Here is a 14,822-nt window from a genome sequence, read left to right on the forward strand (position 1 = left end):
TCCATTAACTGCCTGAGATGTGAAGTGGCTACTAGCAAACAGAAACATTCATCTGTGGAATCAAATAAAATAACCTGCAAGTATTTCCAGCTAAAGAGGAACCAAAATATTAGCCAGAGACTCAAGCTGGCCAATGAACTCTATACTATCATGATAATAACTAATGCCCTCTGAATTACTGATGGGCATGGTGAGTGTGAGTGACAAGGAAGGCAGGCACCAGGAGATAAAAGCAAGTGTTCCTGAAATTATTATGTGCCCCAAAGCACAGAGTCCATTTATTTTAGTAAGTTTCAGTTTTTAGCTTTGAGGCACAGGATACTTTGGTTTAGAGACCTGTTATAATGTGTTATGTTGACGGAGGTCTGGGTCTGCTAGGAAAGACAAACCGTCAGGACTAAATTCTCATATGGGACTGAGAAGCATGTTTTGTTAACATCTAATTCGTCCGTGTGCCAGCTCTAGGATCTTGAAGAGATTGTTGGGGCCAGGGCAGAAGGGGACGCAAAAGAGCTTGGTGGCCCATGGATCCACTCAGGAGCACATACAAATGGACTTCCTGCCACCATCACTCCTTTCCCCATGCAACGCTCCATGTATTACTGCCCTTTTCCTTTCCCATTGTACAGGCCTCAGAGGAACCGTCGTAATCCCCACAGAGCTGCTGCAGAAGGAGAAAGCTAAGTACCTCAGAACTACTAATATCACAGGCCTTTGTAAGTAGCGATAGCTGGGAAGTCAGGAGAGAAGGTTCTCTGTGTCCTTACCCATCACCTATGGATTGCATGGGGGGAGGGAGGGGGATGCAGGGAAAGATGTGCTGAGCGAAGCTCTGTCCCTCTCCCAGGCAGCTGGAAGGGCACTGTCTGAGGCACACAAACCCTCTGCGGAGGACTGTTAACCACAGAGACCCGCTACCAGCTACCCACAGTGAAGGTGATTCTTCTCAGGCTACACAAACTCATTGAGGCCACGACCCCAGATCTCCAGCCAGTGCCACGCCTCAGTGCATTACATAATTTGATCTTTCGGACATTAGAAACACTGAGATGAAAGCTGGACTCAGTCCTTAGTCGGGCAAAACGCCATTGACTGAATTGATTTGGACCGAGTAAGAATACAAGGCTTGAACAGGGAAGCGTACCAATTCAGGAAATCACTTAAACACATTCTTAACTCCCTCAGACGTCCCATTGGAGCTGAGTAAGGATGGTCTTAAGCATGTATTTAAGTGTCTTCTGAACCATGCCTGAATAAGAATGTGTACAGTAATAAGTAATGAAAATACTCGGATACGGACTCTGAACACAGCACGCATTCACGTGACCATGTATTTTGGTTTTCTGTAGATCAGAATCTAACTGTCCTTTGTTGCAACTTCACAAAGACAATGATGCCATATCCACTAGTTGGGGCACTGATGCTGGGATTTCCAATGGAGCTTAAGGGAGACAGCCTGGAGTTCAACTCCCCACTGAATTTCAATGGTTGCCTAACTCCATCAGGTTCTTATGAAAACCTCAACCTTAAAACATCAACCAACATTCCTTTGGGATCATTTTCTAAAAAGTTCCTAAAAGCTATCTGCCCATCATTTTACAACCCTTCCAACTTTTTGCAGGTTTTATGTTGTACTATAACACAACATAAAATACTCTCATCTCCTTTGGCACAGCGTGATATAAAATTATCTATTGCTACCTTGTATTTCCTACCTGCATTTACCCTTTTCTGATAGTTCAGTAATATTTGCATCTAGCAAGGAATTTTATATTTAAAAAGGTTAAAATGTATTCTATTGTTTCCAGTGGAGGGAACTGTCACTAGCAAGAAATAGCTAAAAATTCTATACCTCTTAAATAATAGTCAAATTGATGTAAATTATAGGCCTTGTGTTAGTAAAGTAAATAATAAAAATATGATAACATTATGGAAGAGAAACGTAGAGCGAAATGTACATCTATGTGGATCAAAAGGAAAGTGATTCCAATGTGTGAACCAGAAATATTGAATCCTAGAATACAAGTAATACTATAATAATGAAACCACTATCCTCAGAGCATTATGTTAAAAACATTTAAAGGCTAGAGGTCAGTCAAACTGTTACTTGTCATCCGGTTAGCAGTCTGACAAAGGCAATTTAATAAAGACAGCGTGTTTAGCTATTTTAAATTAAAGTGATTGATTTTCATTTAGCATTTGTCCACCAGAGTTAGTAGAAGTTGCAAAATTCATTTCAGAATGACCCAACAGGATTAGAGCCATATATACTTAGTGACAGAAAGCAGCATTAATACACTATTAGCTGTAATTGAATTAATTTTTAAACCTATGTTTAAATTGCATTAAGGTTAAGACATAAACCATTGAAAGGCAACACATTCAGTGTTGAAATGTTTAGGCTGACAACACTCCATTGTGTCACACTGTTGGGCAAAAACAATAAATAATAGCACAACGTTCTGAGTTATGGGATGACAGCTTGAACGTAAAACCCTACTGGGTTTTGACATTTTATGCCACAATCATATATTCTTTTATTATATAGCAATTTCCCTTTTCACAAAAACAAACTAAACCAAACCAAAAAGCCCTTACCATCCCTGGTAGATTTAAGAGAGAGATTTTCTGAGGGAGTCCCAAAAATGAATTCTTAAGCTGTTAGTACAGAGTGCTAATAAATCACCTGTTTAATTTTTTGCTAATTCTCAATGAATCCATAGCTCATTATGGACTATGGGCATGCAGACGTTAATCTCTAAAAATAAGAACATAATTTTGAATCACAGTAGCGGAATAAAAAGAAGTGATGAATTTCACTTTTTTTTTTAAGCTGTCCACCTGCAACATACAACCACTATGTACATTTGTTTGTAGGTTACCTCCCATCCCCAACTGTTTGTCCATTTGTGCCTGATCCTGAAAAGAACTGGGCATAATCTATTGAACTCAATGAGCTTGGTCCTGCTCGCATTCAAGACAATGAATCTTCACCCCTCTTTCTGCCCCCCCCCCACAGCCATTAATTTTAATGGTTCAGGATTAATCCCAATGGGACTATTCGTGTGCCTAAAATTACTGATCTGCAACTCTCTGCAGGGCTGGGTCCATAGACTGTAAACTCTTCAAGGGAGGGAATATCTTCTCTTCTGTGTTTACACAGTGCTCGGCACAGTCCCAATGTAAGGAACTGTAATATTATTTAGTATTAACAGTAATAATACTTTCAACGGTATGCATACGTCAAAACAGCATGTCCAGGTAAAGATCTCATATGCCAAGTCTCACCAAACATTTTATCACACTGTTGGCAACTGCTAAAATATATTTTATTACGGACATTTCTGATATTTAAAAACTTTTATTTTCTGTCCCATACAGGTCTTATCCTAGGAGGAAGAATGGTAGCTAAAGCTGATGGGCTGGGAACAGAGTTTAAATGTAATTTTCTCCTGCTACATTCATTGAAGTTGATGGGACTAACCACCTGCTTAGAATTAAAAACATGAATAAATATTTTGCTGAATCAGTGCCTTAATTGTCTCTCTTTTTTTGCCAGGGCACTAGGGCTTGACACAATGCCCAATTAATAAGGGAATCTTGAACCACACCCTTTCCTCTCCCACTGCTTTGTCAAACCATGTCCCATCCCAAATACACTGCATTTGCTGACCAACAAATTTCTAGCATCCTGTTGCTTGTTGGCACAAAGTACTTGTGGATGCATATGCAGTCCTAATTGCTAAGATGCCATCAGATCATCTGATTCTCTTAACTGTCCCTATGCCAGGGCTGTGTTGAAGGGTTTGGGGAACCTCCTCTTCCAGGTGTGTTGAGAAATATCCCATCCCACTACTTCCAGTGCAATTATTTGAGCATGAAAGCTGAAAACTGCTTTGTGTGTTAATTCCATCAAATAAAGCTAGGTCATTAAAACGTTCACAGAAAGTGAAAACAAAAGGGGCGACATCATGACCAAAGCATATTCATATTTAAATCTGAGTGAATGTTTGTAAAAAACCATCATTGAGTTCTGGTGTCTACTTTTCTTACAGCATCATTGCAAAGGTTTTCATCTTCTACTTCATATGTCTGGCCCATGAATATTGTCTTCACTTTGCGACTAAAGGGGAAGAGACAGGCTGTAAGCAAGGGGTAGAGGCGCTACAGCCATTTTATCCAAGGTAGTGAGAAAGTGAAAGAAATCATGCCCTACTCGGAGATCGAACTGTGAGTAGCTGCACTCCCAATCTCACCTTCCACCAACCAGTGAGGAGGATTTCCTGGGCTCATTAACAAAAGCAGATATAGATCACCTATGGCACAGCAACTGGATAATGGCATGATAAGACCGCCTGGCGCGCTCATCAACAAACAGGGATTCTCCTGGCTCGCCAAAGCAGGAAGTACACGAACTGCAGTGGAGGGTAACATGGTTCACCAGAAGAAGGCCGCATCAGTTCACAGCTCAGTTTGGACACGAAGGACCTTCAGCCTGGAGACATTTCTAACGAGGTCTGAATCTAAATGAAACCCAAATGCTGAGACTTCATAACAGCACTTTCTCCTCTTGCCTAATTTATATGCTCAATCCCTAATTTAATATTTCCTCTGGTGTACAGTATTTTGGTAAAGATGAAAACAGCATTACTGAAATTTATTACTGTTGCCCTAACCAGGGCTGTACCAGGATGTACTGTTATTTGTCTATCTATCCTAACTGTCCTACAGTAACTTGTTAAAAAAAAGTGAAGGATTGAATATTAGGAACATAAGAACGGCCATATTGGGTCAGGCCAAAGGTCTATCTAGCCTAGTATCCTGTTTTCTGACAGTGGCCAATGCCAGGTGCCCCAGAGGGAATGAACCGAACAGGTAAATATTAGCTCAAAGACATTAAGAAAGATGCAAATGAAAACATTTCTGTTTGAAATATGTATGGGTGTCTGTTTACCTACAGATACAGATGGACATGAGCTTCTCTTTGGTGAAATACAGGGATTTATACATCTACACATAAGATAGATATTTATATAAATCCCCATACTTCATAAAAGAGCAACAGAGGCCCATAGACATATGCACAGGTACATCTATCTATCTATCTATAGATATACATATATCATTCAGAAATATGGGTGTGTGTATCAATATCATATTTCACAAAAAACTCCTGATGCTTATATACATATTTACAGACAAATACATATCGCTCTCTGTACACACACATACATATTTCATACAAAAATACAATATATGTATGTGTTGTGTGTATGTATATGTGCAATATAGCCATATTTCACAAAGGAGCATCTGATGCTCATATGTAGACAGTGTTTTAAGGCTCTTCCTAATTAATAACCTCAATTAAAACCTCTTGGCAATCAATTAAGATTAATGACAGAAGTCATTCTCTATCCCCCTATGCCCCCATCTCGGGCTGTGAAAACCCCAGGTCGTGAAACTTTAATCCTGTTATCTGCTGCCTTCTCCATCTGAAAAGCCTACAGATTAACACAGCCGCCATTATCAAATTTACAACCAGCCGCTTGGACAGCTGCCCTACTTTCAGCAGTTAATGGAAAAGGAACTAATCTGGTTAAGAGCGTAGGACTAGTTCATAAATCTGGGCGCACAAGACAGTTAAAGCTGTCACGTCTCTTCTGGAGAGTAGCAACTGAATTAAACTGTCAGCTTTCTACTTGCTGTTTCTTGAGGGTAGTCAGCCCTTCCGTAAACTGGACTAATGAGATACTCAGCATTAACATAAACCACGTCAGCCCCCACAGTACATAATAGCTGTGCAGGAGTTGGGGTTTGCATTTTATGATTGAGCTTGGTTAGATATGTACTGCATGCTCTTCAATCCTGGAAGACTGATTAAATATAACTGTTCTGTTTCCATCTACTTCCATACAAAGGTGTTTTAAAGAAATCAAATAAGCAAATGTGAATTTTTTTAAAAACAAACAAACAAATTATTGGAAAAACCAAATTGAAAATAAAATGTTCATTTCTTCATATAGCTCAACCTTATAAAAAAAAAAACACCACTGTCATGCTCTTCATGGCAACTGAGACAGCAAGTGACAGCTGTAACTGTAACCAATTCACACTGCACCCAGAAAAGATTGACTTTATCTTCCTTAATAGGCATTATCCCCATGCATTCCGCACAGCAAGCGTGGCCCTGATACTCATCAAGCTCTATGTGCTAAATGGCCTAAAATGCTCAGCTTCCCCATAGTGGTTTGTAAACTAATGAAGACAGCAAGAATGGCTCTGGCTCCACACTTTGTGGTAGCATGGCAACTCTAGGCCAATTAAAAATAAAAAACTTAACGCATTCAGAGGACACATCTCATGCTGTGGGAGGAAAGCATCTTTGAGACCTTTGTGTGTTTTAAGATGTAACTCGCTGTACTCTTAATAAAAGCTACAAAAGCTTATCTACGGTGGTTACATTTAAAAGTCCACTCTGATTTCAAAGGCCTGCCCAAGGACTGTTCCAGCAGGATTCCCCATTTTTATTGTATGGGCTCACCAGACAAACATTTCAAAACTGTAGTGACCATCAAAATGTACACGTCTCTTTATTTCAGGTCAATTTTTCAGCCTTCTCTTCCAGATGACTCCTAAATGCTGATTTTAAGCACAGCTGCAGCAATCATCAGTAAAATGACAGGATATGCCAACAGTTATCATGTAGCTGTGTTTGAAATGACTCAGTTTCCTGCAAGTTAAAGAAATAACTAGTGTTCATTAACAAATGTTGGCTTTTAATAGAGACCACTGCATTAAAAGCACCTATCACATCCTTCATTGACTGACAGCTGAGAAATTATGATCCTTATATTCCCAGAATGATGTATTATAGGCCAATCTCACAAGGGTCCTTTTTCCTGATGCTGATTTTAGTGGGAGAGGTGGACACTCAGCACCTGATAGGACTGGAGCCTCTAGGCTACAATATTTTTAAAAACTGCTACGGGGCAATACAATTTACACTGCTGCCAAGTTCTCTGCTGAGAAACTGTTACTGTTTAGATGCACCAGTTACTGAACGTTGCCTCCCCGAAAATAAAACATAACCCTAAACAGATGACATATGTTAACAACTAATAATCCATAATGACGCCTAGCTCATAGTTAGCATTTTCAATCTATTGTTCGCGAAGTGCTTTGCAAAGGAGAGAAGTATTGTTATTTCCACTTTACAGATGGGGGACTGAGGTACAGAGAGGTGATGTGACTTGTCTAAAGGCATGGGCCAGGAAAGGAACCCTGAATTCTAGTCCTGTGCCTTACACACTATTTTAGATTTGACCACAGCTTCAGAATTTAAATCGGAAATACTAGGGGAGTTTCAGAAGAATGCACTAAACTAGTTTTACTTCCACTTTCTTGAAACATTTCCTTCCACTTTCCTGAGAACTGAACAGGAGCACCTAGAGATTTTTAAATGAACTTCTAGTCTGCTGAAATTTCAGAAAAAGCTTAGGCCCAAATTTTGCTCTTCAGTCTGCATGCACGGCTCCCACTAAAAAATTTGAGAGCCTTAAACTGTGATATTTTGCCAGAGGGTCCCCAAATTGACAGAAAACATGTACAGGAAAGCGATGCATTTTCACCCCACACATATCATTCTTTTTGCACTCCCATGCCAGTACAGAGATTCCAGAAATTCAAAATACATATAGACTTTGTTAAATACAGAAAGGAATATTTAAAATTCTTTTTAAAATCTCACTTTTTAAACATAATCCTTTCCATGTTTCACGAAATCAAATCAGATCTCCACCTTATGTAAAAATCAGTGGCAGAGCCATCCTGGGCTTCAAAATGCCCGTTGAATTCAATGGGGCAGGATATGACCCTCTGTCAGTATCACATCTGAAAATCCTGCTGGGCTTGGTTTGATGTAGAAGAAAAAAAATAATTTGCGTAAACTATTTTTTAAATTACTCAGGAAACAATAACAATTTTCTGACGACGATTACGCTGTTCTTTTAATCTTTGTGAGCTCATCTACATGACGCATAACATTTTGAATTGTAACCATGTAAAAATAATACAAGCCAAACCCAAACAGCCAAACTCTTATTTTGTATACCGATGTCATAAAAATAGTCAAGATGTTTAATTTTTTTAAAAGACAAGAATAAAGTAACAAGCCTGCTGCTTCCAACCCTTGCTCCTGGTTTGAATCCCTCAATACTAAGAGAAATATTCATGAGTGAATCAAGAAAATACCCTCTTCCCTGAAAAACTAGGCTTGTAATGGGAACGCAGGCAGACTCAGTGGCACCCCTGTAATGTATGATGATGGACTGGCTGTAGGCCCATGAAGTTACAGCATCATGTGGAACAATCCGTTATGATACTAGTAGGCACTGAATATTCATTAATGAGTTACTAAAATTAGAGCATCTAGGACTAATAGGAGCCTAGACCAGAGCCTGCAGCTTACTATACCATACAGAGGAAAAAACATCCTGATATTTGCTGAACGTGAATATAGTGGAACGCTAATGCAAGTACATATATACACGCACACAGCTATACACCAGAGTAACAATGTGCAGGCAGTTGCTGTTACCTTGCGGAGTTGCTGTGGGCTGAGTGGAAGAAAGGACTCTCTTTTTACTGGCATGGAGATAGGGGAAGCAGTTCCTCCCCAAGAAACCTAACACCCTGACCACCTTTGAAGGGGAATAATTGGTTTCTTGGCCACTCCCCTCACCTGGCTAATAGTTCCACGTCAGAGTTGTCAGCAGAGAATTGTCGTAGGGTGCACAGTCTTTTTAGATTTCCACAACACCACTTGCTGTGAGTCAACCACAGCTCCCAGACTTCAGGGAGGCACGACACATACACGCAGCCTCTTCAACAGCATCTGCCACAGCCTTGTGGTAAGCTTCTGGGGGCCAAATTCGGAGGTGGCGTAAGTGGCGCAGAAGGCGCCTATGGGTCAATTGACAGAGCTAAGAGTAAATTGGTATACTTACTTCCATCATTTCCACTGGTTTATACCAATCAAGGTGCAACTTATATTGCCACTTACTTATATTGCCACTCCGAATTTGTCCTTGTGAAGTCCTCGCTGGGGTGGGGAGAGAGTAAGAAGCTCACAAAACCCTTACAAGTCCACCTTTGAGTGAGGACAACCCCTCAGGATATGAAGAGGCCTCTGAGACCATACAGTCCAACTTGACTACACAGGTCTACTTAGGCTCCATGCCACAAACACACCAGGACCGGGCTCTGACCCTAATACACAAATATCCTATAGTGAAATATGATGATCCTTAAAGAATTCCAAATGCAAACACAAGCCTCTCTCTACAGCAAGTTTACTCAAAATAATACTCTCCAATTTATTATCTTAAAACTCTGCAGAAACTAAAAGTCCTGGTCAAAATAGTCACACATTTTAAGGCAGGTTTAATGTAGGACTCAAGTACACTGTGGCATGCAGCTTCCAAAGATGCTATAACTTATGGTAATCGGACGCATCAGAAGAAATGATCCATCCAGCTAAATACAATTTTTATATGTGTAAATATAACTGGTAAACGTAATCATCTGACATTTCAAATTTATTTTAAAATGAATCATCTTGCTAACTTTCTCTGCCTCTCATGTTTCAATAAGAGATTGAAGGGGAGGAAAACAGTGATGTATATTGCCTGCAAAAAATCTGTGATTAGTCTGGCTCAAAATCATGGGGTTTCTCTTATACAAGATACACTTATAGCCCAATCTTACTAACACTAGCTACCCTACGATCAGTTTTTAAGCCAAAAATCTCTATAAATACCAAAGGGGATTTCTGCTCAAAAATTGATGGCACAATCTTCTGACTAATTACTACTTAGAATTTGCTTCCTGTAACAACCACAATTTGCTACGTGATGAACAAGTGCAAAGGGAAGTAAAGTCCCTGCCCCATGGAGCATATACTTGAAAAAGTGTTTCAATGGAACTGCTCATAGCAGTAAAGCTAGGTTACTTTAACAGTTTTTCTATGGACTATGATTTATTTGCTCGGATAGTTGCTTACAAAATAATGCTATCATGAAAAAAATACATTAGCAGCCATATTGGTATTACTTCTTTAGCTTTTATCATGTATTCTTGTTCTATGCAATTTGCATGCACATTACCTTTTATTATAAAAAAATCACTTTTTTAAAGAGGGTGAAAGTATCATATGTTCTAGGACATACTATGTACTATTGTTTTTTTAAGAAGAATTCCCCAATAAAAGTAACGGCTTTCATCAAGCCCATCAATAGTATTATTTATTTATTTTACATACATTTTTATGCCCCGATCCTGCAAACATTATGTATATGGTTGCTCAATCATAAGCACATGAGTAAACCCATTGAGTTCAATGGAACTATTCACATACCTAGAGTTATTCATGAGCACAAGAAGTGTTTGCAGGCTCAGAAACTCAATGAGTATCAAATTTTGCAAATCAGCACGGTCATTTGGAGCATTTGAAAACGAACAATTTTATTTTGCCTTTTTAAAAAAACAAAACAAAAAAACAAACAAACTTAGAACAATTTAGACCCTGTTTAGCCACAGTGCAAACCTGTGCCGAGTTTCTTGTCAGATGCAATAATGAACCCCACAAAACAGGAGTTTCACAACAGAGACAATGGCAGACATCCCCCCTTTACAACGGTGCTACGAGGCGTCTCTGTTACAGAATACAAACTCAGCTCTGCTGTGTGGCTGAGAGTGTGGAGATGTGGTCTGAAGGTTAACATAACCTCAATTAAAGCCAAGACACTTTTCTGACAGTTAACTGGTTTATGGAGCAACCCCAAAAGTATTGAAGTATGAATGCATGGTAATGCATCATTTATAAATTACCTTGTTAGTGCACAGAACAAAACAGGGCTTTGAAAACAAAACAAACTCCAGCTGCGGACTCTAGCCTGTTTGATGGAACCCCTTCAAAAGAGTCCATGGCTTAATGGAGGCTGTTTACATGGGGACTTCGATCTGTACCTGCTGTCCCCTGTCACTCCCTGGAAACTTGGCAGCAGATGTTGCCGCGTTAAGTTGTCTCTGAAGTGGCTCTCTGCCCTCGTTTCCCCACCACAACAGAGTCAAACTATATTAGATCTCTTTATTTGTGCCTGAGGCATGTTTGGGAGCGCAGCTGTGTCCACCCCCACTCTACCTTTAGTGTTTCAGCCCCCCAGGCGGCAAATGTGAGACCAAAACTGTTCTGCCACTCTTAACTACATCTGCTGACAATCCAGCAGCCTCACTGCAGGCTGGTGAGGACCTGTGTCTATGCTCTAAACAGATGTCGGCGACAACCTGCTAGCTCACACCTGGACAAGCTTCCCTAACCTTGTGGATTGCCAGTTGAAAAATTTATGACTCTAAGGAGTTCCATCCACAAATCAAAGCCTCTTGATTTGACTGTGTGCGGCCCTCAAACTGGGCCACCCTCGGCATTAGCTGGCTTGTAGGAAAGAGAAGAAGCGTGGAGGGTGCAGGGAGGGAGTGGGATGGAGAAGAAAGCTCTCTCTGCTTTGATACTTCATGCCTAAACTTGAATTACGTGATCAAGGACTTGAATTCAGCAGTGAATTCTCCTGCAAATGAGAACTACCAGGTTTCTAAGCAATAAAAGAAAAACATTTGTTTGGCCTGCTATTTAGCATGACAGTGCTTCCAGTATGTGTGTGAGAGAGAGTTGGTTTGTTTACTGACTTGAACTCACAAGAGGTATACAGTGCAGATCTGCACTGAACAATCTATGAATAAATAAAAGGATTTTTTTTTTTCGGGGTATAAAACATGCTGATAGCCAGACAGAAGTTGTGTTCTTATGTTGCCACGGGTCATACCCCAAGGACAAAGACTTCATCCAGCATTATAAATTCTACCCCTCTCTCAGTCAATTGAAATTCAGCCAGATCTTTTCCTCTCTCTCATTCTCTCTCTCTCTCTCTCTGTTTCTTGTAAAGGAAGACACTGGTCACTGCCTTCTCAAGTTCATACAAAATAGAAGTCTCATTTCCTGTTGGTTCAAAAATTTGTTTTCTTATTTCTATGGCAGCAGCACTTTACAAAAGTCCCATTTTTACACCTGCAAAACCACTTTGGCGGCAAAATTACTGATAATTTTCAGCCTGTTCAGTTACTATTTTATCAGTGCCTCTATTCTCATACTGCATTTAGAATCATAGAATATCAGGGTTGGAAGGGACCTCAGGAGGTCATCTAGTCCAACCCCCTGCTCAAAGCAGGACCAATCCCCAATTTTTGCCCCAGATCCTTAAATGGCCCCCTCAGGGATTGAACTTGTAACCTTGGGTTTAGCAGGCCAGTGCTCAAACCACTGAGCTATCCCCCACACCTCTCAAACCTGTCAAACTGTCCGGTTTTGTATATGGCACATACGTTTGCCATGTGGATCTACTATACCTAACCGGATTTCCAACACACTAACAGTAACAATCTTGCAACCACAGTAAATCTATTGAAAATGTTCATGTACAAAGCTGTACATTGTTATAAAAAGGATATCCCCACCTCCTACTCTCTCACATTTTATTCCTTCCACCACCACTCTCTGCCTCCATTCCAGCAAAATCTTGCCATTTTTCCATTTAGAATAGTTCCAAAATCCATCCTATACCATCCATTTCTATGAGGAAAAAAAAAGATTAAAAAAAAAAATTGGTCCACGCCCTGGCCTTTGAATGCAGCACCCTCTTGCTTCTGACCTCCCTAATTTTCACATTGCACCCTTCTAGTGTACATTATATATATCACCTCCAGCATCACCATCAGGTCCTGCACTTCCTTCTCTACCACATTCATCCTCACCTTCAATGCACTGCAGAGCTCTGGCCCTACACCTTGGGGCAGACCCTTGTCTGGTGCAGAATTTATGCCAAGTTCATAGTTAACCTTTGCTGTAATGAGTAATGTAGACAGCAAAGTCCCAGCATGAGGACCTCTCAGCTTTATTTCCCTGTAAAGTGTCACGCATCCATGCCCCTGTACAATTTTTAATGTAGAGATATTTCTAAGGTGCTCCTTGAATTAGAGCAAGTCTTGTCCTATGCACCTGCGCAGAAAGTAAAAGGACATAAGCCTCTTCCCTTTTCTCCCCTGTGCGAACTACCTGCCTTACAAGTGGCAGTGCAGGGAAGAGTGCGGCTTCTTGGGGCTCCTGCTTCCTGTGACACACAGAGAGGCAGGCAGGGGTAGGGAGTGGGCAGAACCTTGACTCCATTCCACTCCCATTTTGTGCCAGTTAGTGAACTAAACCAGAACAAAATGGCTAGGGTGACCAGATGTCCCGGTTTTATAGAGACAGTCCCGGAATTTGGGGCTTTGTTTTGTATAGGCACCTATTACCCATCCCAATTTTTCACACTTGCTATCTGATCATCTGCTGCTGGTTAAGGCCTGGAGCAGATTATTTCCCCTCTGGAACAAGGAAGGAAGCAGGGACTGAACCTGGTCTGCTTCTGCAACAGTATCAGTGCACACTACTCTTTACTCAAGGATAGTGATACATCCCCAAAGTATCTTGAGGAACAGTACCTAATAATATCAGTAATAGTGCCTACTGATAACAATGCATAATAAATGGGCTTGTATTAAACAACAGGCAGGTTGCACATTTGTATTCTGCATCAAGGACATGTATTAAAAAAGTTTTAGATAAGTTTCCAAAAAGCCCTAATTTTGCTATATATAAAATCAATTTCTGAATGAGAGTTCTACTAAGTCAGTGAACCGCTGAGGAAGAAAGCTAACAGATAAACTGTTTTAAAATTATGGCAAATTAAAGTTAAAAGAAAGGAGATATGGAATTAATGGAGAAAAACATACTTGCACTGTCAGCTTGTATTGCTGCTTACATGATAAAAGGATATTTATTTTCTTGAAAGGGAGAATATTTCTAGAGTATAGCATTTCTGTGCCAAATTCTGCCCATGTCTGAATGAGTGGGTCCACGGATTTCAATGGATTAGCAAATCTGCATTTGTGCTGGCAGAGCTCCAAGGGGGGTATGCTTTGGTCAGTAAGTGGAAGATGTCGTAAAAAACATGCACTGAGTATCCTCTAACAGGTGCATTGGAGCAACTTTACTGAGTATAAGTTATTGTTGCATATAGCTGGAATAACCTGTTCTAAGTCTCCTCCTCGGATTTCTAGCCAATAAGGAGTATAATGGCTCAATGAAATATTAAATATCTTAAAGATAAGTCACAGATCCCAACATAAAAAGACATCAGATGGATTTGTGACACTTTCTTTAGGACATAGAGACCAGAAATCAATCACCCACACTACAAGTTTGGGGAGTCTTGCTCTTGATGGAGTTGCACCATCTCCCCCCCACACCACCCATTTAAGACAGACAAAAGACTTACAGCATTCTTCATTTTAATTAACTGCTTCAGAACACCAAGGGTCTGCAGCATGTTTTGGCTGGTGATGCATCTCTTTAATGGCACTACTTTTAAATGATTGTTTGTTTCTCTGTTCATCAGTTTGTTTTGGCTTTTGAATCAAAGAGTTAAGAACATGAAGACTGTTCTTCTAACCAGTCTACAGAGACACAATATATGAAATACAAAAGCACTTTATTAAGAATATCCTGTTGCCTCAGTAGGAGTTTTCTGGATGGTGCCATGAGCAGCCCCTGTCATGATCGGACCTGCTGAATTACAAATCTTACAGTTTCCATCCTTAAAATGAAGACACTAATACTATAAAGTGATTGTACAACTTGGTTTAGCTAAGAGGAGTGCATTATCAATGTT

General features: G+C 40.2%; 1 protein-coding gene across 3 annotated transcripts in view; it reads right to left on the reverse strand.

The window, feature by feature from the left end:
- The window catches only part of ANTXR2 (ANTXR cell adhesion molecule 2), a 171,614-nt gene that overhangs the window by 54,944 nt on the left and 101,848 nt on the right, over positions 1 to 14,822 (reverse strand). The window lies entirely within an intron of this gene.

This window comes from Eretmochelys imbricata, chromosome 4 (assembly GCF_965152235.1).
Source record: "Eretmochelys imbricata isolate rEreImb1 chromosome 4, rEreImb1.hap1, whole genome shotgun sequence".
Lineage (NCBI taxonomy): Eukaryota > Metazoa > Chordata > Testudines > Cheloniidae > Eretmochelys > Eretmochelys imbricata.